The following is a 24591-nucleotide window of genomic DNA, read 5'->3' as shown; positions in this document are numbered from 1 at the left end:
ACACAACCATTGATCTCTCAGCATGTTTCCTAGTGCTCGTTTGTAGTACATGCTGTTTCAATGTAAAACCCATTTGGAGGTAGAAATCCACCATATATATGTATGTAGTGTAGTTTCACCCTCATAAGGAAATGTGTGTTCCCAAGAAGCAGGCAGATTAACGGCATTCACACACACTTAAGTCTCAGGTTTGAACATGTCAAGAGACTTTCATTCATCTAGCCTAAATGGAATGGGTTGCAGTAAAACAACACCTCTGTTTTCCCAGTAAGTTTCCTAGTGGAGGTTTGAAGTTTATTCAGTTTTTACTGTAAAACCAAGTTGTAGCTACTTCCTCCACATATATATGAATTTAGTGTAGATCAACTAACAAGAAACTGTGTTTTCCCAACAAGCTAGCAAATTAATGGCTTTAACATACACTAAACTCTCAGAATTGAGCATGTGGAGAGAGTTTCGTGCATCTAGCTTAAAGGGAATGGGTTGCAGTAGAAACACTTACTCTGGTTTCTCAGTATGTTTCCTAATGCCGGTTTGAATTTCGTGCATATTCTACTGTAAAACCAAGTAGTAGATTCTGCATCCAAATATATATGTATGTAGTGTATTTTCACTCTCAAAAGAAACTGTGTGTTTTTTACAAGCTAGGATATTGACAGCTTTCACACACACTAAACTCTCAGAATTGAGCATGTGGAGAGATGTGTGTTCATCTGCCATAGTGGAACAGGTATCTGTAGAAACACAAACTCTGGTTTCTCAGTATGTTTCCTAGTGCCAGTTAGAAGTTCATGCAGTTTTCACTGAAAAAACGAGATGGAGCTATTGCCTCCCCATATATAAGTATGTAGTGTAGTTTCACTCTCAGAATAAACTGTGCATTCCCAATAAGCTAGCAGATTGACAGCTTTCCTACACACTTAACTCTGAGATTTGAGCATGTGGAGAGACTTTCGTTCATCTTGCATAAAGGAAATGGTTTGCAGTAGAAACACTAACTCTCTCTCAGTATGTTTCCTAGTGCCGGTTTGAAATTCATGCAGTTTTCACTTTAAAATCAATTTGGAGTTTGCGCTTCCCCATATTATTTATGTAGTGTAGTTTCACCCTCAGAAGAAACTGAGTGTTCCCAACAAGCTAGGAGATTGGCAGGTTTCACACACACACAGTTAACTATCAGAATTAAACTTGAGGACAGATGTTCATTTATCGAAAATAAATGGAATGGGTTGCAGTCGAAACAATAACTCTGCTTTCTCAGTATGTTTCCTAGTGCCGCTTTGAAGTTCATGCAGTTTTCACTGTAAACCCGATTTGGAGCTTGTCCCTTCCATATTATGTATGCAGTGTTGTTTCATTCCCAATAGTAATGGTGTGTTCCCAAAAAGCTAAGAGATTGACAGCTTTCACACACACTTAACTCTCAGAATTGAGCATGTAGTGAGACATTCGTTCATCTAGCATAAATGGAATGGGATGCATTAGGAGCAATATTTCTGGTCTCTCATTAGGTTTACTAGTTCCTGTGTGAAGTTCATGGAGTTTTCACTTTAAAACCGGGTGGGAGCTTGCCCCCCTCATTATGTTTGTATTGTAATTTCAGTCTCAGAACAAACTGTGTGTTCCCAACAAGCTCGGAGACTGACAATTTTAACACACACTTAACCCTCAGAATTGATCATGTGGAGACATTTTGGTTCATCTAGCATAAAGGGAATGGGTGGCAGTAGAAACAGGAACTCTGGTCTCTCAGTATGTTTCCTAGTGCTGTTTTTTAGTTCATGCAGTTGTCAGTGTAAAACAGATTTGGAAATAGGACTCCCCCATATACATGTTTGTAGTCTATTTTCACTCTCAAAACAAACTGTGTGTTCGCAACAAGCTAGCAGATTGTCGGATTTCACACGTACTTAAATCTCAGAATTGAGCTGGTGAGACACCCTTGCTCATCTACCTTAAAGAGGATGGGTTTCTGTACAAACACTAACTCTGGTTTCTCGGTATGATTCCTAGTGTCAGTTTGAAGTTCATGCAGTTTTCTCTGTAAAATTGAGTTAGAGCTTGTTCCTCCCAATGTATATGCATGTAGTGTAGTTTCATTCTCAAAACAAACTGTGTTTTCCCAACAAGCTCAGAGATTGATGGATTTCACAAACACTTATCTCTCAGAATTCAGCATGTGAAGAGACGTTCATTCATCTGGCATAATAGAATGGGTTGCAGTAGAAACACTCACTCTGGTTTCTCAGTATGTTTCCTAGTGCCAGTTTGATTTTCATGCAGTATTCACAGTAAAACTGAGTTGGATCAAGTCCGTCCCCATATATATGTATGTACTGTAGTTCACACTCTAAAGAAACTGTGTGTTCCCAACAATCCAGGAAATTAATGGCTTTCACACACACTTAACTCCAAGAATTAAGTATGTGGAGAGATGTTCGTTCATCTGGCAAAAATGTAATCAGTTGCAGTAGAAACATTAAAACTGGAATCTCAATAAGTTTCCTAGTGCCAGTTTGAAGTTCATGCAGTTTTCACTGTAAAATCGTGTTGGAGTTTGTGCCTCCCCATATTATGTATTTAGTGTAATTTCAGTCTCAACACTAACTGTGTGTTCCCAAGAAGCTAGGAAATTGAGGGCTTTCACACACACTTAACTCTCAGAATTGAGCATGTGGAGAGACATTTGTTCATGTAGTATAAATGGAATACTTTGCAGTAGAAACACTACCTCTGCTTTTTCAGTATGCTTCCTACTGCCGGTTTGAAGTTCATGTAGTTTTCACTGTAAAACCTAGTTGGATCTAGTGCCTCCCCATATATATAAATGTAGTGTAGTTTCACTCACAAGAAACTGTGTTTTCCAAACAGGCTAGCAAATTGACTTGTTTCACACACACTTAACTCTCAGAATTTAGCATGTGGAGAGACTTTCGTTCATTTAACATAAAGTAAATGGGTTGCAGTATAAACACAATCTCTGGTTTATCAGTATGTTTCCCAGTAACCATTTAAAATTCATGCTGTTTCCACTCTAAAACCGAGGTATATCTTCTGCCTCCACATATATATGTACGTAGTGTGTTTTCACTCTCAAAAGAAGCTGTGTGATCCCAACAAGCTATAACCTTGACGACAATCACACACACATAACTCTCAAAATTGAGCATATGGAAAGACTTTCATTCATCTGGCATAAAGGGAATGGTTTGCAGTAGAAACACGAACTTTTGTCTCTCAGTAAGTTCCCTATTGCCAGTTTGAAATTCATGCAGTTTTAACTGTAAAACCGCTTTGGAGCTATAAATCCCCATATATATGTAGGTAGTGTAGTTTCACTCTCAAAAGGTCTGTGTGTTTCCAACAAGCTAGAAGATTCTTGGCTTTCACACACAGTTAACTCTCAGAATTGAGCATGTAGAGAGACGTTCGTTTATCTGGCATAAGTGGAATGGGTTTCAGTAGAAACTCTAACTCTGGATTCACAGTATGTTTCCTAGTGATGGTTTGAATTTCATGCAGTTTTCACTGTGAAACTGAGTTGGAGCTAGTGCCTCCCAATATATATGTATGTATTGAAGTTTCATGCCCAAATAAACTGTGTGCTCCCAACAAGCTAGCGGATTGATGGCTTTCATACATGCGTAACTCTCAGAATTGAGCATGTGGACAGACATTCGTTCCTCTAGCATAAATAGAATGGGTTGCAGTAGAAACACTATCTCTGGTTCCTCGGTATTTTTCTTAGTGCCTGTTTGAAGTTCATGCAGTTTTCACTGTAAAACCGAAATGGAGCTAGTACCTACCAATATATATGTATGTAGGGTAATACCCCACTTAAAAGAGTGTGTTCCCAACAAGCTAGGTAATTGACAGCTTTGACACACATTCAACTCTCTTAATTGAGCATATGGATAGGTAGTCCTTCATCTAGCATAAAGGGAATGGGTAGCACTGTAAACACTTACTCTGATTACTCAGTATGTTTGCTAGTGCTATTTTGAAGTTCATGCAGTTTTCACTGTGAAACCGAGTTGGAGCTAGTACATCCCCATGTATATGTAAATAGTGCATTTTCCCACTGAAAAGAAACTTTGTGTTCCCAACAAGCTAGGTGATTAAGGGATTTCACACAAATTCAAGTCTCAGAATTTAGCATGTGGAGAGACATTCGTTCATCTAGCATAAAGGGAATGGGTTGCAGTAGAAACACTTTCTCTAGTTTCTCAGTATGTTTCCTAGTACTGGTTTGAAGTTCATGCAGTTTTCACTGTAAAATCGAGTTGGAGCTAGTACCTCCCAATATGTATGTATGTACTGTAGTACCCCACACAAAACTGTGTGTTCCCAACAAGGTATGTGATTGATGACTTTCACACACATTCAACTCTCAGAAATGAGCATATGGAGAGGCGTTCTTTCATCAATTATAAAGAGAATGGTTAGCAGTAGAATGACTTAGTCTGATTTCTTGGTATGCTTCCTTGTGCCTGTTTAAATATCATGCAGTTTTCAAAATAAAACCAAGTTGGAGCTAGTAGAACCCATATCTATGTAAGTAGTGCAGCTCCACACTGAAAAGAATCTTTGTGTTCCCACAAGCTAAGTGATTGGAGGCTTTCACATACATTCAACTACCAGAATTGAGCATGTGGAGAGGTATTCATTCATCAAGCATAAAGGAAATGTGTAGCACTGGAAACACTTACTGTGATTTCTCTATATCTTTCCTACAGCCAGTTAGAATTTCATGAAATTTTCCCTGTAAAACGGAGTTGAAGCTAGAACCACCCCATAAATATATATATATACGTGTACTGTTCTTCCCCACTCAAAACTAACTGTGTATTCTGAACAAGCTAGGTGATAGCTTTAACACACATTCAACTGTAATAATTGAGCATTTGGAGAGGCATTCGTTCATCTAGCATAAGGGGAATGGGTAGCAGAAAAAACACTTAATCTGATTTCTCAGTATGTTTCCTAGTGCAGTTTTAATGTTCATGAAGTTTTCACTGTAAAATGGACTTGGAGCTTGTACCTCCCCATATATATGTATGTAGTGTAGTTCCCTACTCAAAACAAACTGTGTGTTCCCAACAAGATAGGTGATTGATGGCTCTCACACATATTGAACTCTCAGAATTGAGCAGGTGTAGAGGTGTTCATTCAACTAGCATAAAGGGAATGGGTAGCAATGGAAAGAGTTACTCCTATTTCTAAGATTGTTTCATAGTGCCAGTTTGAATTTCATGCTGTTTTCACAGTAAAAACGAGTTGGGACTAGTACCTCCCAATAAATGTATGTAGTGCAGCCACCAACTGAAAAGAAACATTGTGTTCCCTCAAGCTAGGATATTGACGACTTTCACACACATCAACAATCAAAATTGAGCACATGAATATGTGTTCTTTCATCTAGCATAAAGGGAATGGCTAGCAGTTGAAACACTTACTCTGATTTCTCAGTATGTTTCCTAGTGCCAGTCTGAAGTTCACGTACTTTTCACAGTAAAACCGTTTGGAGCTAGTACATCCCCGTATATATGTATGTAGTGCTGTTCCCCACTGAAAAGAATCTTTGTGTTCCCAAGAATCTATATGATTGTTGGCTTTTACACACATTCAATTCTCAGAATTGAGCATGCGGAGAGGCATTAGTTCATCTAGCATATAGGGAAAGGGTAGCAGTAGAATAATTAACTGTGAATTCTCAGTATGTTTCCTAATACCAGTTTGAAGTTCATGCAGTTTTCACTGTAAAACCATGTTGGAGCTACTTCCTACCAATATATATTTTTGTAGCTTAGTTCCCCACTCAAAACAAACTGTGTGTTACCAAAAAGCAAGTTGATAGAATGCTGTCACACACATTCGACTCTCAATATTGAGCACCTGTTGAGGCGTTCATTCATCTATTATAAAGGGAATGGGTAGAATTGGAAATGCTTACTATGGTTTCTCAATATGTTTCCTTGTGCTGGTTTGAAGCCTGTGTATTTTTCACTATAAGACTGTGTTGAAGCTAGTACTTCCCCATATATGTATATATATATATATTTATGAAGTGTTATTCCCCAATCAAAACAAAATCTGTGTTCCCACCAAGCTAGGTGATTGACCGCTTTCACACACATTGAACTCTGAGAATTCAGTAGGTGTAGAGACGTTCATTCATCTAGCATAAAAGGAATGGTTAGCAGTAGAAACAATTATTCTGGTGTGTCAGTATGTTTCCTAGTGCCATTTGAAGTACATGCAGTTTTCACTGTAAAACCGAGTTGGAGCTAGTACATCCCCATGTATATGTAAATAGTGCATTTCCCCACTGAAAAGAAATTTGTGTTCCCAACAAGCTAGGTGATTATGGGATTTCACACAAATTCAAGCCTCAGAATTTAGCACGTGGAGAATTGTTCATTCATCTATCATAAATGGAATGGGTAGCAGTAGAAACACTTACTCTGATTTCTCAAAACGTTTCCTAGTGCCGGTTTGAAGTTCATGCAGTTTTCAATGTAAAACCATATTGAAGCTAATACCTCACATATATATGTATGTAGTGTAGTTCCCCAATGGAAACAAACTATGTGTTCCCAACAAGCTTGATGTTTGACGGATTTCAAACACATTGAACTCTCAGAATAAGCAGGTGTAGAGGCGTTCATTCATCTAGCATTAAGGGAATGGGTAGCAGTGTAAAAGTTTCTCTGATTTCTCAGTGTGTTTCCTAGTGCCGGTTTGAAGTTCATGCAGTTTTCATTGTAAAACTGAGATGGAACTAGTACATGCCCATATATTATATGTATGTAGTGTAGTTCCCCAATCAAAACAAACTGTGTGTTCCCAAAAAGCTAGGTGATGGATAGCTTTCACACACATACAACTCTCAGAACTAAGGAGGTGTATAGGCATTCGTTTTTCTAGCATATAGGGAATGGTTATCAGTATAATCACTTACTCTGATTTCTCAGTACGTTTCCTAGTGCCAGTTAGAAGTTCATACATTTTTCACCGTAAAACCAGTTTGGAGCATGTACCTCCCCATATATATGTATGTAGTGTAGTTCCCCACTGGAAAAATCTCTGTTTTCCCAACAAGCTAGGTGTTTGACAGCTTTCACACACGTTGAACTCTCAGATGTGAGCATGTTGACAGGCATTCATTCTTCTTGTATAAAGGGAATTGTTAGCAGTAGAAACACTTAGTGTGATTTCTCAGTATGAATCCTATTACTGGTTAGAAATTCATGAAATTTTCTCTGTAAAACCGATTATGAGCTAGTATCCCTCAATATATATTTATGTTGTGTATTTCCCCACTAAATACAAACTGTGTGTTCCCAACAAGTTAGGTGATGAATGGTTTTCTGCACATTCAACTCACAACATTGAGCAGGTCTAGAGGCGTTCGTTCATCTAGCATAAGTTGAATGGGAAGCAATAGAAACACTTACTCTGACTTCTCAGTTAGTTTCCTAGTGCCAATTGGACGTTCATGCAGTTTTCATTGTAAAACCAATTTGCAGCAAGTGTCTTCCCATATATATGTATGTAGTGTTGTTCCCACTCAAAAAAAACTACATTTTCCTAACAAGCTCATTGATTAATGCATTTCACACACATTCAACTCTCACAATTTAGCATGTGGACAGGCGTTTTCTCATGTAGCATAAAGGGAATGGGTAGCAGTAGAAACACTTACTCTGAAATCTCAGTATGTTTCTTACTGCCAGATTGAAGTTCATGCAGTTTTCACTATAAAACAGAGTTGGAGTTAGTACATCCCCATTTATTTGTATGTATTATAGTTCCCAACTCAAAAGTAACTGTCTGTTCCCAAAATGTAGGTGGTTGATGGCGTTCACACAGATTCAAATCTCAGACATGATCATGTGGAGAAGCGTTCATTCATCTAGCATAAAGAAAATGGTTAGCAGTAGAAACACTTACTCTGTTTTCTCAGTATGTTTCCTAGTGCCTGTTTGAAGTTCATGCAATTTTCACTGTAAAACCGAGTTGGAGCTAGTATCTACACAAATATATATGTATGTAGTGTAGTTCCCCATTCAAAACAAAGTGTATGTTCCCAACAAGCTAGGTGATTGATGGTTTTGACATACATTAAACTTTCAGTATTGAGCAGGTGTAGAAGTGTTCATTCATCTAGCATAAAGGGAATGGGTAACAAAGAAACACTTACTCTGATTTCTCAGTATGTTTCATAGTGCCAGTATGAAATTCATGCAATTATCACAGTAAACAGAGTTCCAGATAGCACAAACCCATATATATTTATGTAGTGTAGTTCCCCACTCAAAACAATCTGTGTATTCCCTACAGGCTATGTAATGGATGGCTTTCACACACAATGAACTCTCAGAATAGAGCAAGTGTAGAGGCATTCATTCATCTAGCATAAAGGGAATGGGTAGAAGTAGAAACACTTACTCTGATTTCTCAGTTTGTTTCCTAGTCCTGGTTTGAAATTCATGCAGTTTTTACAGTAAACCCGAGTTGGAGCTGTTACCTCCCTATATATATGTATGTAGCGTATTTCCCCACTCAAAACAAACTTTGCGTTTCAAAAAGCTTGGTGATGGATGGCTTTCACACATTCAACTCTCAGAATTGAGAAGGTGTAGAGGCGCTCGTTCATTAGGCAAAAATGGGATGGGTAGCAGTAGAAACACTTACTCTGATTTGTCAGTATGTTTCCTAGTTTCGGTTTGAATTTCATCCACTTTTCACTGTAAAATCGAGTTGTAGCCTGTACCTCCCCATATATATATGTATGAAGTATAGTTTCCTACTCAAAATAAACTCTGTTTTTCCAACAAGCTATGTTACAGCTTTCACACACTTTCAACTCTCAGAATTGAGCATGTGAAAAGGCGTTCATTCATCTAGCATAAAGGGATTGGTTATCAGTATAAACACTTACTCTGATTTCTCAGTATTTTTCCAAGTGCGGGTTGAAGTTCATGCAGTTTTCACAGTAAAATCGAGTTGAATCTAGTAACTCCCCATATATATGTATGTAGCGTAGTTCCTTACTCAAAACAAACTTTGTATTCCCAACAAGCGAAGTGACTGACGACTTTTAGACATATTGATCTCTCACAATTGAGCAGGTGTAGAGGCATTTGTTTATCTAGCTTAAAGAGGATGGTTAGCCCTGAATCACTTACACTGATTTTTCTGTATGTATTCTAGTGCCAGTTTGAACCTCATGCAGTTTTCACTGTAAAACCGAGTTGGAGCTAGTAAATCCATATATACATATATTTAGTGTTTTTTCCCACTCAAAATAAACTGTGTGTTCCCAGCAAGCTATGTGATTGACAGCTTTCACAAACAATGAACTCAGAATTGAGTAGGTGTAGAGGTATTCATTCATCTAGCATAAAGGAATGGGTAGCAGTGTAAACACTTATTCTGGATTGTCAGTATGTTTCATAGTGCCAGTTAGAATTTCATGAATTTTTCACTGCAAAATCGAGTTGGAGCTAGTACCTCCCCATATATATTTATGTAGTGTAGTTCCCCACTGGAAACAAACTGTGTGTTCCCAACAAGATAGGTGTTTGATGAATTTTACACACATTGAACTCTCAGAATTGAGCAGGTGTAGAGGCATTCGTTCATCTAGCATAAAGGGAATGGTTAGCACTGTAAACAATTGCTCTCATTTATCTGTATGTTTACTAGTGCCAGTTTGAAGTTCATGCAATTGCATGGTAAAACCGAGTTGGAGCTAGTATCTACCCTTATATATCTATGAAGTGTAGTACCCTATCAAAACAAAGTGTGTTTTCCCAACAAGCTAGGTGATTGATGGTTTTCACACACAGGAACTTCTCAGAGTTAAGCAGGTGTAGAGGCATTCGTTCATCTAGTATAAAAGGAATGGGTAACAATAGAAACACTTACTCTGGTTTCCCAGTATGTTTCCCAGTGCTGATTTGAAATTCATGCAGTTTTCACTGTAAAACCAAGTTGCAGCTTGTGCATCCCCATATATATGTAAGTAGTGTATTTCCCCACTGAAAATAATCTGTTGTTCCTAATAAGCTAAGTGATTAACAGCTTTAACACACATTGAACTGTCAGAATTGAGCAGGTGTAGAGTGTTCATTCACCTAGCATAGAGGGAATGGGTAGTATTAGAAACACTTACTGTGCCCAGAGAAAAAAATTGTGGCAATGAGTGTGTATATGTCCATGAATGACTGAAAAATTGTGCTGAACACTGGAATTTGACACAACATTTTAAAATGATTATAAATCAATAAAAAAGTTTAAAAAAACACTTACAGTGATTTCTCAGTATGTTTCCTAGTGCCTGTTTGAATTTCATAAATTTTTCAGTGTAAAACAGAGTTGGAGCTATTACCACCCCATATATATGTATGTAGTGTAGTTCACCAGTGGAAACAAAGTGTGTGTTGCCAACAAGCTTGACTTTTGATGATTTCTCACACACTCAACTCTCAGAATTGAGCAGGAATAGATGCATTCATTCATCCAGCATAAAGTGAATGGGTAGCACTGTAAACAATTACTCTGGTTTCTCAGTATGTTTCCTAGTGCCAGTTAGAAGTTCATGCAGTTTTCACTGAAAAAAACGAGATGGAGCTATTGCCTCCCCATATATAAGTATGTAGTGTAGTTTCACTCTCAGAATAAACTGTGCATTCCCAATAAGCTAGCAGATTGACAGCTTTCCTACACACTTAACTCTGAGATTTGAGCATGTGGAGAGACTTTTGTTCATCTTGCATAAAGGAAATGGTTTGCAGTAGAAACACTAACTCTCTCTCAGTATGTTTCCTAGTGCCGGTTTGAAATTCATGCAGTTTTCACTTTAAAATCAATTTGGAGTTTGCGCTTCCCCATATTATTTATGTAGTGTAGTTTCACCCTCAGAAGAAACTGAGTGTTCCCAACAAGCTAGGAGATTGGCAGGTTTCACACACACACAGTTAACTATCAGAATTAAACTTGAGGACAGATGTTCATTTATCGAAAATAAATGGAATGGGTTGCAGTCGAAACAATAACTTTGCTTTCTCAGTATGTTTCCTAGTGCCGCTTTGAAGTTCATGCAGTTTTCACTGTAAACCCGATTTGGAGCTTGTCCCTTCCATATTATGTATGCAGTGTTGTTTCATTCCCAATAGTAATGGTGTGTTCCCAAAAAGCTAAGAGATTGACAGCTTTCACACACACTTAACTCTCAGAATTGAGCATGTAGTGAGACATTCGTTCATCTAGCATAAATGGAATGGGATGCATTAGGAGCAATATTTCTGGTCTCTCATTAGGTTTACTAGTTCCTGTGTGAAGTTCATGGAGTTTTCACTTTAAAACCGGGTGGGAGCTTGCCCCCCTCATTATGTTTGTATTGTAATTTCAGTCTCAGAACAAACTGTGTGTTCCCAACAAGCTCGGAGACTGACAATTTTAACACACACTTAACCCTCAGAATTGATCATGTGGAGAGATTTTGGTTCATCTAGCATAAAGGGAATGGGTGGCAGTAGAAACAGGAACTCTGGTCTCTCAGTATGTTTCCTAGTGCTGTTTTTTAGTTCATGCAGTTGTCAGTGTAAAACAGATTTGGAAATAGGACTCCCCCATATACATGTTTGTAGTCTATTTTCACTCTCAAAACAAACTGTGTGTTCGCAACAAGCTAGCAGATTGTCGGATTTCACACGTACTTAAATCTCAGAATTGAGCTGGTGAGACACCCTTGCTCATCTACCTTAAAGAGGATGGGTTTCTGTACAAACACTAACTCTGGTTTCTCGGTATGATTCCTAGTGTCAGTTTGAAGTTCATGCAGTTTTCTCTGTAAAATTGAGTTAGAGCTTGTTCCTCCCAATGTATATGCATGTAGTGTAGTTTCATTCTCAAAACAAACTGTGTTTTCCCAACAAGCTCAGAGATTGATGGATTTCACAAACACTTATCTCTCAGAATTCAGCATGTGAAGAGACGTTCATTCATCTGGCATAATAGAATGGGTTGCAGTAGAAACACTCACTCTGGTTTCTCAGTATGTTTCCTAGTGCCAGTTTGATTTTCATGCAGTATTCACAGTAAAACTGAGTTGGATCAAGTCCGTCCCCATATATATGTATGTACTGTAGTTCACACTCTAAAGAAACTGTGTGTTCCCAACAATCCAGGAAATTAATGGCTTTCACACACACTTAACTCCAAGAATTAAGTATGTGGAGAGATGTTCGTTCATCTGGCAAAAATGTAATCAGTTGCAGTAGAAACATTAAAACTGGAATCTCAATAAGTTTCCTAGTGCCAGTTTGAAGTTCATGCAGTTTTCACTGTAAAATCGTGTTGGAGTTTGTGCCTCCCCATATTATGTATTTAGTGTAATTTCAGTCTCAACACTAACTGTGTGTTCCCAAGAAGCTAGGAAATTGAGGGCTTTCACACACACTTAACTCTCAGAATTGAGCATGTGGAGAGACATTTGTTCATGTAGTATAAATGGAATACTTTGCAGTAGAAACACTACCTCTGCTTTTTCAGTATGCTTCCTACTGCCGGTTTGAAGTTCATGTAGTTTTCACTGTAAAACCTAGTTGGATCTAGTGCCTCCCCATATATATAAATGTAGTGTAGTTTCACTCACAAGAAACTGTGTTTTCCAAACAGGCTAGCAAATTGACTTGTTTCACACACACTTAACTCTCAGAATTTAGCATGTGGAGAGACTTTCGTTCATTTAACATAAAGTAAATGGGTTGCAGTATAAACACAATCTCTGGTTTATCAGTATGTTTCCCAGTAACCATTTAAAATTCATGCTGTTTCCACTCTAAAACCGAGGTATATCTTCTGCCTCCACATATATATGTACGTAGTGTGTTTTCACTCTCAAAAGAAGCTGTGTGATCCCAACAAGCTATAACCTTGACGACAATCACACACACATAACTCTCAAAATTGAGCATATGGAAAGACTTTCATTCATCTGGCATAAAGGGAATGGTTTGCAGTAGAAACACGAACTTTTGTCTCTCAGTAAGTTCCCTATTGCCAGTTTGAAATTCATGCAGTTTTAACTGTAAAACCGCTTTGGAGCTATAAATCCCCATATATATGTAGGTAGTGTAGTTTCACTCTCAAAAGGTCTGTGTGTTTCCAACAAGCTAGAAGATTCTTGGCTTTCACACACAGTTAACTCTCAGAATTGAGCATGTAGAGAGACGTTCGTTTATCTGGCATAAGTGGAATGGGTTTCAGTAGAAACTCTAACTCTGGATTCACAGTATGTTTCCTAGTGATGGTTTGAATTTCATGCAGTTTTCACTGTGAAACTGAGTTGGAGCTAGTGCCTCCCAATATATATGTATGTATTGAAGTTTCATGCCCAAATAAACTGTGTGCTCCCAACAAGCTAGCGGATTGATGGCTTTCATACATGCGTAACTCTCAGAATTGAGCATGTGGACAGACATTCGTTCCTCTAGCATAAATAGAATGGGTTGCAGTAGAAACACTATCTCTGGTTCCTCGGTATTTTTCTTAGTGCCTGTTTGAAGTTCATGCAGTTTTCACTGTAAAACCGAAATGGAGCTAGTACCTACCAATATATATGTATGTAGGGTAATACCCCACTTAAAAGAGTGTGTTCCCAACAAGCTAGGTAATTGACAGCTTTGACACACATTCAACTCTCTTAATTGAGCATATGGATAGGTAGTCCTTCATCTAGCATAAAGGGAATGGGTAGCACTGTAAACACTTACTCTGATTACTCAGTATGTTTGCTAGTGCTATTTTGAAGTTCATGCAGTTTTCACTGTGAAACCGAGTTGGAGCTAGTACATCCCCATGTATATGTAAATAGTGCATTTTCCCACTGAAAAGAAACTTTGTGTTCCCAACAAGCTAGGTGATTAAGGGATTTCACACAAATTCAAGTCTCAGAATTTAGCATGTGGAGAGACATTCGTTCATCTAGCATAAAGGGAATGGGTTGCAGTAGAAACACTTTCTCTAGTTTCTCAGTATGTTTCCTAGTACTGGTTTGAAGTTCATGCAGTTTTCACTGTAAAATCGAGTTGGAGCTAGTACCTCCCAATATGTATGTATGTACTGTAGTACCCCACACAAAACTGTGTGTTCCCAACAAGGTATGTGATTGATGACTTTCACACACATTCAACTCTCAGAAATGAGCATATGGAGAGGCGTTCTTTCATCAATTATAAAGAGAATGGTTAGCAGTAGAATGACTTAGTCTGATTTCTTGGTATGCTTCCTTGTGCCTGTTTAAATATCATGCAGTTTTCAAAATAAAACCAAGTTGGAGCTAGTAGAACCCATATCTATGTAAGTAGTGCAGCTCCACACTGAAAAGAATCTTTGTGTTCCCACAAGCTAAGTGATTGGAGGCTTTCACATACATTCAACTACCAGAATTGAGCATGTGGAGAGGTATTCATTCATCAAGCATAAAGGAAATGTGTAGCACTGGAAACACTTACTGTGATTTCTCTATATCTTTCCTACAGCCAGTTAGAATTTCATGAAATTTTCCCTGTAAAACGGAGTTGAAGCTAGAACCACCCCATAAATATATATATATACGTGTACTGTTCTTCCCCACTCAAAACTAACTGTGTATTCTGAACAAGCTAGGTGATAGCTTTAACACACATTCAACTGTAATAATTGAGCATTTGGAGAGGCATTCGTTCATCTAGCATAAGGGGAATGGGTAGCAGAAAAAACACTTAATCTGATTTCTCAGTATGTTTCCTAGTGCAGTTTTAATGTTCATGAAGTTTTCACTGTAAAATGGACTTGGAGCTTGTACCTCCCCATATATATGTATGTAGTGTAGTTCCCTACTCAAAACAAACTGTGTGTTCCCAACAAGATAGGTGATTGATGGCTCTCACACATATTGAACTCTCAGAATTGAGCAGGTGTAGAGGTGTTCATTCAACTAGCATAAAGGGAATGGGTAGCAATGGAAAGAGTTACTCCTATTTCTAAGATTGTTTCATAGTGCCAGTTTGAATTTCATGCTGTTTTCACAGTAAAAACGAGTTGGGACTAGTACCTCCCAATAAATGTATGTAGTGCAGCCACCAACTGAAAAGAAACATTGTGTTCCCTCAAGCTAGGATATTGACGACTTTCACACACATCAACAATCAAAATTGAGCACATGAATATGTGTTCTTTCATCTAGCATAAAGGGAATGGCTAGCAGTTGAAACACTTACTCTGATTTCTCAGTATGTTTCCTAGTGCCAGTCTGAAGTTCACGTACTTTTCACAGTAAAACCGTTTGGAGCTAGTACATCCCCGTATATATGTATGTAGTGCTGTTCCCCACTGAAAAGAATCTTTGTGTTCCCAAGAATCTATATGATTGTTGGCTTTTACACACATTCAATTCTCAGAATTGAGCATGCGGAGAGGCATTAGTTCATCTAGCATATAGGGAAAGGGTAGCAGTAGAATAATTAACTGTGAATTCTCAGTATGTTTCCTAATACCAGTTTGAAGTTCATGCAGTTTTCACTGTAAAACCATGTTGGAGCTACTTCCTACCAATATATATTTTTGTAGCTTAGTTCCCCACTCAAAACAAACTGTGTGTTACCAAAAAGCAAGTTGATAGAATGCTGTCACACACATTCGACTCTCAATATTGAGCACCTGTTGAGGCGTTCATTCATCTATTATAAAGGGAATGGGTAGAATTGGAAATGCTTACTATGGTTTCTCAATATGTTTCCTTGTGCTGGTTTGAAGCCTGTGTATTTTTCACTATAAGACTGTGTTGAAGCTAGTACTTCCCCATATATGTATATATATATATATTTATGAAGTGTTATTCCCCAATCAAAACAAAATCTGTGTTCCCACCAAGCTAGGTGATTGACCGCTTTCACACACATTGAACTCTGAGAATTCAGTAGGTGTAGAGACGTTCATTCATCTAGCATAAAAGGAATGGTTAGCAGTAGAAACAATTATTCTGGTGTGTCAGTATGTTTCCTAGTGCCATTTGAAGTACATGCAGTTTTCACTGTAAAACCGAGTTGGAGCTAGTACATCCCCATGTATATGTAAATAGTGCATTTCCCCACTGAAAAGAAATTTGTGTTCCCAACAAGCTAGGTGATTATGGGATTTCACACAAATTCAAGCCTCAGAATTTAGCACGTGGAGAATTGTTCATTCATCTATCATAAATGGAATGGGTAGCAGTAGAAACACTTACTCTGATTTCTCAAAACGTTTCCTAGTGCCGGTTTGAAGTTCATGCAGTTTTCAATGTAAAACCATATTGAAGCTAATACCTCACATATATATGTATGTAGTGTAGTTCCCCAATGGAAACAAACTATGTGTTCCCAACAAGCTTGATGTTTGACGGATTTCAAACACATTGAACTCTCAGAATAAGCAGGTGTAGAGGCGTTCATTCATCTAGCATTAAGGGAATGGGTAGCAGTGTAAAACTTTCTCTGATTTCTCAGTGTGTTTCCTAGTGCCGGTTTGAAGTTCATGCAGTTTTCATTGTAAAACTGAGATGGAACTAGTACATGCCCATATATTATATGTATGTAGTGTAGTTCCCCAATCAAAACAAACTGTGTGTTCCCAAAAAGCTAGGTGATGGATAGCTTTCACACACATACAACTCTCAGAACTAAGGAGGTGTATAGGCATTCGTTTTTCTAGCATATAGGGAATGGTTATCAGTATAATCACTTACTCTGATTTCTCAGTACGTTTCCTAGTGCCAGTTAGAAGTTCATACATTTTTCACCGTAAAACCAGTTTGGAGCATGTACCTCCCCATATATATGTATGTAGTGTAGTTCCCCACTGGAAAAATCTCTGTTTTCCCAACAAGCTAGGTGTTTGACAGCTTTCACACACGTTGAACTCTCAGATGTGAGCATGTTGACAGGCATTCATTCTTCTTGTATAAAGGGAATTGTTAGCAGTAGAAACACTTAGTGTGATTTCTCAGTATGAATCCTATTACTGGTTAGAAATTCATGAAATTTTCTCTGTAAAACCGATTATGAGCTAGTATCCCTCAATATATATTTATGTTGTGTATTTCCCCACTAAATACAAACTGTGTGTTCCCAACAAGATAGGTGATTGATGGCTCTCACACATATTGAACTCTCAGAATTGAGCAGGTGTAGAGGTGTTCATTCAAGTAGCATAAAGGGAATGGGTAGCAATGGAAAGAGTTACTCCTATTTCTAAGATTGTTTCATAGTGCCAGTTTGAATTTCATGCTGTTTTCACAGTAAAAACGAGTTGGGACTAGTACCTCCCAATAAATGTATGTAGTGCAGCCACCAACTGAAAAGAAACATTGTGTTCCCTCAAGCTAGGATATTGACGACTTTCACACACATCAACAATCAAAATTGAGCACATGAATATGTGTTCTTTCATCTAGCATAAAGGGAATGGCTAGCAGTTGAAACACTTACTCTGATTTCTCAGTATGTTTCCTAGTGCCAGTCTGAAGTTCACGTACTTTTCACAGTAAAACCGTTTGGAGCTAGTACATCCCCGTATATATGTATGTAGTGCTGTTCCCCACTGAAAAGAATCTTTGTGTTCCCAAGAATCTATATGATTGTTGGCTTTTACACACATTCAATTCTCAGAATTGAGCATGCGGAGAGGCATTAGTTCATCTAGCATATAGGGAAAGGGTAGCAGTAGAATAATTAACTGTGAATTCTCAGTATGTTTCCTAATACCAGTTTGAAGTTCATGCAGTTTTCACTGTAAAACCATGTTGGAGCTACTTCCTACCAATATATATTTTTGTAGCTTAGTTCCCCACTCAAAACAAACTGTGTGTTACCAAAAAGCAAGTTGATAGAATGCTGTCACACACATTCGACTCTCAATATTGAGCACCTGTTGAGGCGTTCATTCATCTATTATAAAGGGAATGGGTAGAATTGGAAATGCTTACTATGGTTTCTCAATATGTTTCCTTGTGCTGGTTTGAAGCCTGTGTATTTTTCACTATAAGACTGTGTTGAAGCTAGTACTTCCCCATATATATATATATATATATATGAAGTGTTATTCCCCAATCAAAACAAAATCTGTGTTCCCACCAAGCTAGGTGATTGACCGCTTTCACACACATTGAACTCTGAGAATTCAGTAGGTGTAGAGACGTTCATTCATCTAGCATAAAAGGAATGGTTAGCAGTAGAAACAATTATTCTGGTGTGTCAGTATGTTTCCTAGTGCCATTTGAAGTACATGCAGTTTTCACTGTAAAACCGAGTTGGAGCTAGTACATCCCCATGTATATGTAAATAGTGCATTTCCCCACTGAAAAGAAATTTGTGTTCCCAACAAGCTAGGTGATTATGGGATTTCACACAAATTCAAGCCTCAGAATTTAGCACGTGGAGAATTGTTCATTCATCTATCATAAATGGAATGGGTAGCAGTAGAAACACTTACTCTGATTTCTCAAAACGTTTCCTAGTGCCGGTTTGAAGTTCATGCAGTTTTCAATGTAAAACCATATTGAAGCTAATACCTCACATATATATGTATGTAGTGTAGTTCCCCAATGGAAACAAACTATGTGTTCCCAACAAGCTTGATGTTTGACGGATTTCAAACACATTGAACTCTCAGAATAAGCAGGTGTAGAGGCGTTCATTCATCTAGCATTAAGGGAATGGGTAGCAGTGTAAAAGTTTCTCTGATTTCTCAGTGTGTTTCCTAGTGCCGGTTTGAAGTTCATGCAGTTTTCATTGTAAAACTGAGATGGAACTAGTACATGCCCATATATTATATGTATGTAGTGTAGTTCCCCAATCAAAACAAACTGTGTGTTCCCAAAAAGCTAGGTGATGGATAGCTTTCACACACATACAACTCTCAGAACTAAGGAGGTGTATAGGCATTCGTTTTTCTAGCATATAGGGAATGGTTATCAGTATAATCACTTACTCTGATTTCTCAGTACGTTTCCTAGTGCCAGTTAGAAGTTCATACATTTTTCACCGTAAAACCAGTTTGGAGCATGTACCTCCCCATATATATGTATGTAGTGTAGTTCCCCACTGGAAAAATCTCTGTTTTCCCAACAAGCTAGGTGTTTGACAGCTTTCACACACGTTGAACTCTCAGATGTGAGCATGTTGACAGGCATTCATTCTTCTTGTATAAAGGGAATTGTTAGCAGTAGAAACACTTAGTGTGATTTCTCAGTATGAATCCTATTACTGGTTAGAAATTCATGAAATTTTCTCTGTAAAACCGATTATGAGCTAGTATCCCTCAATATATATTTATGTTGTGTATTTCCCCACTAAATACAAACTGTGTGTTCCCAACAAGTTAGGTGATGAATGGTTTTCTGCACATTCATCTCACAACATTGAGCAGGTCTAGAGGCGTTCGTTCATCTAGCATAAGTTGAATGGGAAGCAATAGAAACACTTACTCTGACTTCTCAGTTAGTTTCCTAGTGCCAATTGGACGTTCATGCAGTTTTCATTGTAAAACCAATTTGCAGCAAGTGTCTTCCCATATATATGTATGTAGTGTTGTTCCCACTCAAAAAAAACTACATTTTCCTAACAAGCTCATTGATTAATGCATTTCACACACATTCAACTCTCACAATTTAGCATGTGGACAGGCGTTTTCTCATGTAGCATAAAGGGAATGGGTAGCAGTAGAAACACTTACTCTGAAATCTCAGTATGTTTCTTACTGCCAGATTGAAGTTCATGCAGTTTTCACTATAAAACAGAGTTGGAGTTAGTACATCCCCTTTTATTTGTATGTATTATAGTTCCCAACTCAAAAGTAACTGTCTGTTCCCAAAATGTAGGTGGTTGATGGCGTTCACACAGATTCAAATCTCAGACATGATCATGTGGAGAAGCGTTCATTCATCTAGCATAAAGAAAATGGTTAGCAGTAGAAACACTTACTCTGTTTTCTCAGTATGTTTCCTAGTGCCTGTTTGAAGTTCATGCAATTTTCACTGTAAAACCGAGTTGGAGCTAGTATCTACACAAATATATATGTATGTAGTGTAGTTCCCCATTCAAAACAAAGTGTATGTTCCCAACAAGCTAGGTGATTGATGGTTTTGACATACATTAAACTTTCAGTATTGAGCAGGTGTAGAAGTGTTCATTCATCTAGCATAAAGGGAATGGGTAACAAAGAAACACTTACTCTGATTTCTCAGTATGTTTCATAGTGCCAGTATGAAATTCATGCAATTATCACAGTAAACAGAGTTCCAGATAGCACAAACCCATATATATTTATGTAGTGTAGTTCCCCACTCAAAACAATCTGTGTATTCCCTACAGGCTATGTAATGGATGGCTTTCACACACAATGAACTCTCAGAATAGAGCAAGTGTAGAGGCATTCATTCATCTAGCATAAAGGGAATGGGTAGAAGTAGAAACACTTACTCTGATTTCTCAGTTTGTTTCCTAGTCCTGGTTTGAAATTCATGCAGTTTTTACAGTAAACCCGAGTTGGAGCTGTTACCTCCCTATATATATGTATGTAGCGTATTTCCCCACTCAAAACAAACTTTGCGTTTCAAAAAGCTTGGTGATGGATGGCTTTCACACATTCAACTCTCAGAATTGAGAAGGTGTAGAGGCGCTCGTTCATTAGGCAAAAATGGGATGGGTAGCAGTAGAAACACTTACTCTGATTTGTCAGTATGTTTCCTAGTTTCGGTTTGAATTTCATCCACTTTTCACTGTAAAATCGAGTTGTAGCCTGTACCTCCCCATATATATATGTATGAAGTATAGTTTCCTACTCAAAATAAACTCTGTTTTTCCAACAAGCTATGTTACAGCTTTCACACACTTTCAACTCTCAGAATTGAGCATGTGAAAAGGCGTTCATTCATCTAGCATAAAGGGATTGGTTATCAGTATAAACACTTACTCTGATTTCTCAGTATTTTTCCAAGTGCGGGTTGAAGTTCATGCAGTTTTCACAGTAAAATCGAGTTGAATCTAGTAACTCCCCATATATATGTATGTAGCGTAGTTCCTTACTCAAAACAAACTTTGTATTCCCAACAAGCGAAGTGACTGACGACTTTTAGACATATTGATCTCTCACAATTGAGCAGGTGTAGAGGCATTTGTTTATCTAGCTTAAAGAGGATGGTTAGCCCTGAATCACTTACACTGATTTTTCTGTATGTATTCTAGTGCCAGTTTGAACCTCATGCAGTTTTCACTGTAAAACCGAGTTGGAGCTAGTAAATCCATATATACATATATTTAGTGTTTTTTCCCACTCAAAATAAACTGTGTGTTCCCAGCAAGCTATGTGATTGACAGCTTTCACAAACAATGAACTCAGAATTGAGTAGGTGTAGAGGTATTCATTCATCTAGCATAAAGGAATGGGTAGCAGTGTAAACACTTATTCTGGATTGTCAGTATGTTTCATAGTGCCAGTTAGAATTTCATGAATTTTTCACTGCAAAATCGAGTTGGAGCTAGTACCTCCCCATATATATTTATGTAGTGTAGTTCCCCACTGGAAACAAACTGTGTGTTCCCAACAAGATAGGTGTTTGATGAATTTTACACACATTGAACTCTCAGAATTGAGCAGGTGTAGAGGCATTCGTTCATCTAGCATAAAGGGAATGGTTAGCACTGTAAACAATTGCTCTCATTTATCTGTATGTTTACTAGTGCCAGTTTGAAGTTCATGCAATTCCATGGTAAAACCGAGTTGGAGCTAGTATCTACCCTTATATATCTATGAAGTGTAGTACCCTATCAAAACAAAGTGTGTTTTCCCAACAAGCTAGGTGATTGATGGTTTTCACACACAGGAACTTCTCAGAGTTAAGCAGGTGTAGAGGCATTCGTTCATCTAGTATAAAAGGAATGGGTAACAATAGAAACACTTACTCTGGTTTCCCAGTATGTTTCCCAGTGCTGATTTGAAATTCATGCAGTTTTCACTGTAAAACCAAGTTGCAGCTTGTGCATCCCCATATATATGTAAGTAGTGTATTTCCCCACTGAAAATAATCTGTTGTTCCTAATAAGCTAAGTGATTAACAGCTTTAACACACATTGAACTGTCAGAATTGAGCAGGTGTAGAGTGTTCATTCACCTAGCATAGAGGGAATGGGTAGTATTAGAAACACTTACTGTGCCCAGAGAAAAAAATTGTGGCAATGAGTGTGTATATGTCCATGAATGACTGAAAAATTGTGCTGAACACTGGAATTTGACACAACATTTTAAAATGATTATAAATCAATAAAAAAGTTTAAAAAAACACTTACAGTGATTTCTCAGTATGTTTCCTAGTGCCTGTTTGAATTTCATAAATTTTTCAGTGTAAAACAGAGTTGGAGCTATTACCACCCCATATATATGTATGTAGTGTAGTTCACCAGTGGAAACAAAGTGTGTGTTGCCAACAAGCTTGACTTTTGATGATTTCTCACACACTCAACTCTCAGAATTGAGCAGGAATAGATGCATTCATTCATCCAGCATAAAGTGAATGGGTAGCACTGTAAACAATTACTCTGATTTCTCAGTATGTTTCTTAGTGCCAGTTTGACTGTCATGCAGTTTTCACTGTAAAATAGAGGTGGAGATAGTACATCCCAACATATATATATATATATATATATGTAGTGCAGTTAACCACTCAAAACAAACAGTGTGTTCCCAACAAGTCAGGTGATTGATGGCTTTCACACACATTGAACTCTCTTCATTGAGTAGGTAAAGAAGTGTTCCTTCATCTAGCTTAAATGGAAAGGTTAGCAGTACAAACACTAACCCTGATTTCTCAATATGTTTCCTAGTGTCAGTTTGAAGTTTATGCAGTTTTCACTGTAAAACTGGGTTGTAGCTAGTACCTCTCCATATATATCTATGAAGTGCAGCACCCAACTGAAAAGAAACATTGTGTTTCTTCAAGCTAGGATACTGACGGCTTTCACACACATTCAACACTCATAATTGAGCATATAGAGATGTGGTCGTTCATCTAGCATAAACATAATTGATAGCAGTTGATACACTTGCTCTGAATTCTCAGTATGTTTGCTTGTGCCAGTTTGAAGTTCATGCAGTTTTTAGTGTAAAACCTATTTGGAGCTAGTACCTCCCCATATATATGTATGTAGTGCACTTCCCCACTGAAAAGAATCCTTGTGTTCCCATCAAGCTATTGATTGTTGGCTTTCACACACATTCAGTTCTCAGAATTGAGCATGCAGAGAGGCGTTCATTAATCTATCATAAAGGGAAAGGGTAGCAATAGAAAAACTAACTCTGATTTCTCAGTATGTTTCCTAAAGCCAGTCTGAAGTTCATGCATTTTTCACTGTAAAGCCATGTTGGAGTTAATTTTCAAAAATGTTTTTATTTAGTGTAGTTCCCCACGCAAATCAAACTGTGTATTCCCAACAAGCAAGCTGATTGATTGTTGTCACACACATGCAACTCTCAGAATTGAGCACCTGGGGAAGCATTCGCTCATCTAGCATAAAGGGTATGAATAGAACTGGAAACACTTACTATGATTTCTCAATTTGTATCCCTGTGCCGATTTGAATGTCATGCATTTTTCACTGTAAACCATGTTGAATCTAGTACTTTCCCATATAAATATATGTAGTGTAATTCCCCACTCAAAAGCAAACTTTGTGTTCCCATCAAGCTAGGTGATTGACATCTTTCACACACATTGAACTCTGAGATTTGAGTAGGTGTAGAGACATTCATTCATCTAGCAAAAGGGAATATTAAGGACTGTAATCAGTTACTCTGATTTGTCGGTATGTTTCTTAGTGCTAGTTAGAATTTCATGAAATTTTCACTGTAAAACCGAGTTTGAGCTAGTAACTGCCCATATTATGTACGTAGTGTAGATTCAGTCTCTTAGTAACAGTGTGTTCGCAGCAAGATAAGAGATTGATGGCTTTCACACACTCTTAACTCTCAGAATTGTGCATGTGGAGAGACGTCCGTTCATCTAGCATAAAGGGAATGGGTGGCAGTAGAAACACAACCATTGATCTCTCAGCATGTTTCCTAGTGCTCGTTTGTAGTACATGCTGTTTCAATGTAAAACCCATTTGGAGGTAGAAATCCACCATATATATGTATGTAGTGTAGTTTCACCCTCATAAGGAAATGTGTGTTCCCAAGAAGCAGGCAGATTAACGGCATTCACACACACTTAAGTCTCAGGTTTGAACATGTCAAGAGACTTTCATTCATCTAGCCTAAATGGAATGGGTTGCAGTAAAACAACACCTCTGTTTTCCCAGTAAGTTTCCTAGTGGAGGTTTGAAGTTTATTCAGTTTTTACTGTAAAACCAAGTTGTAGCTACTTCCTCCACATATATATGAATTTAGTGTAGATCAACTAACAAGAAACTGTGTTTTCCCAACAAGCTAGCAAATTAATGGCTTTAACATACACTAAACTCTCAGAATTGAGCATGTGGAGAGAGTTTCGTGCATCTAGCTTAAAGG

The sequence above is a fragment of the Vicugna pacos genome, chromosome 16, assembly GCF_048564905.1.
Source record: "Vicugna pacos chromosome 16, VicPac4, whole genome shotgun sequence".
NCBI lineage: Eukaryota > Metazoa > Chordata > Mammalia > Artiodactyla > Camelidae > Vicugna > Vicugna pacos.
Note: the sequence above shows the minus strand (reverse complement) of the source record.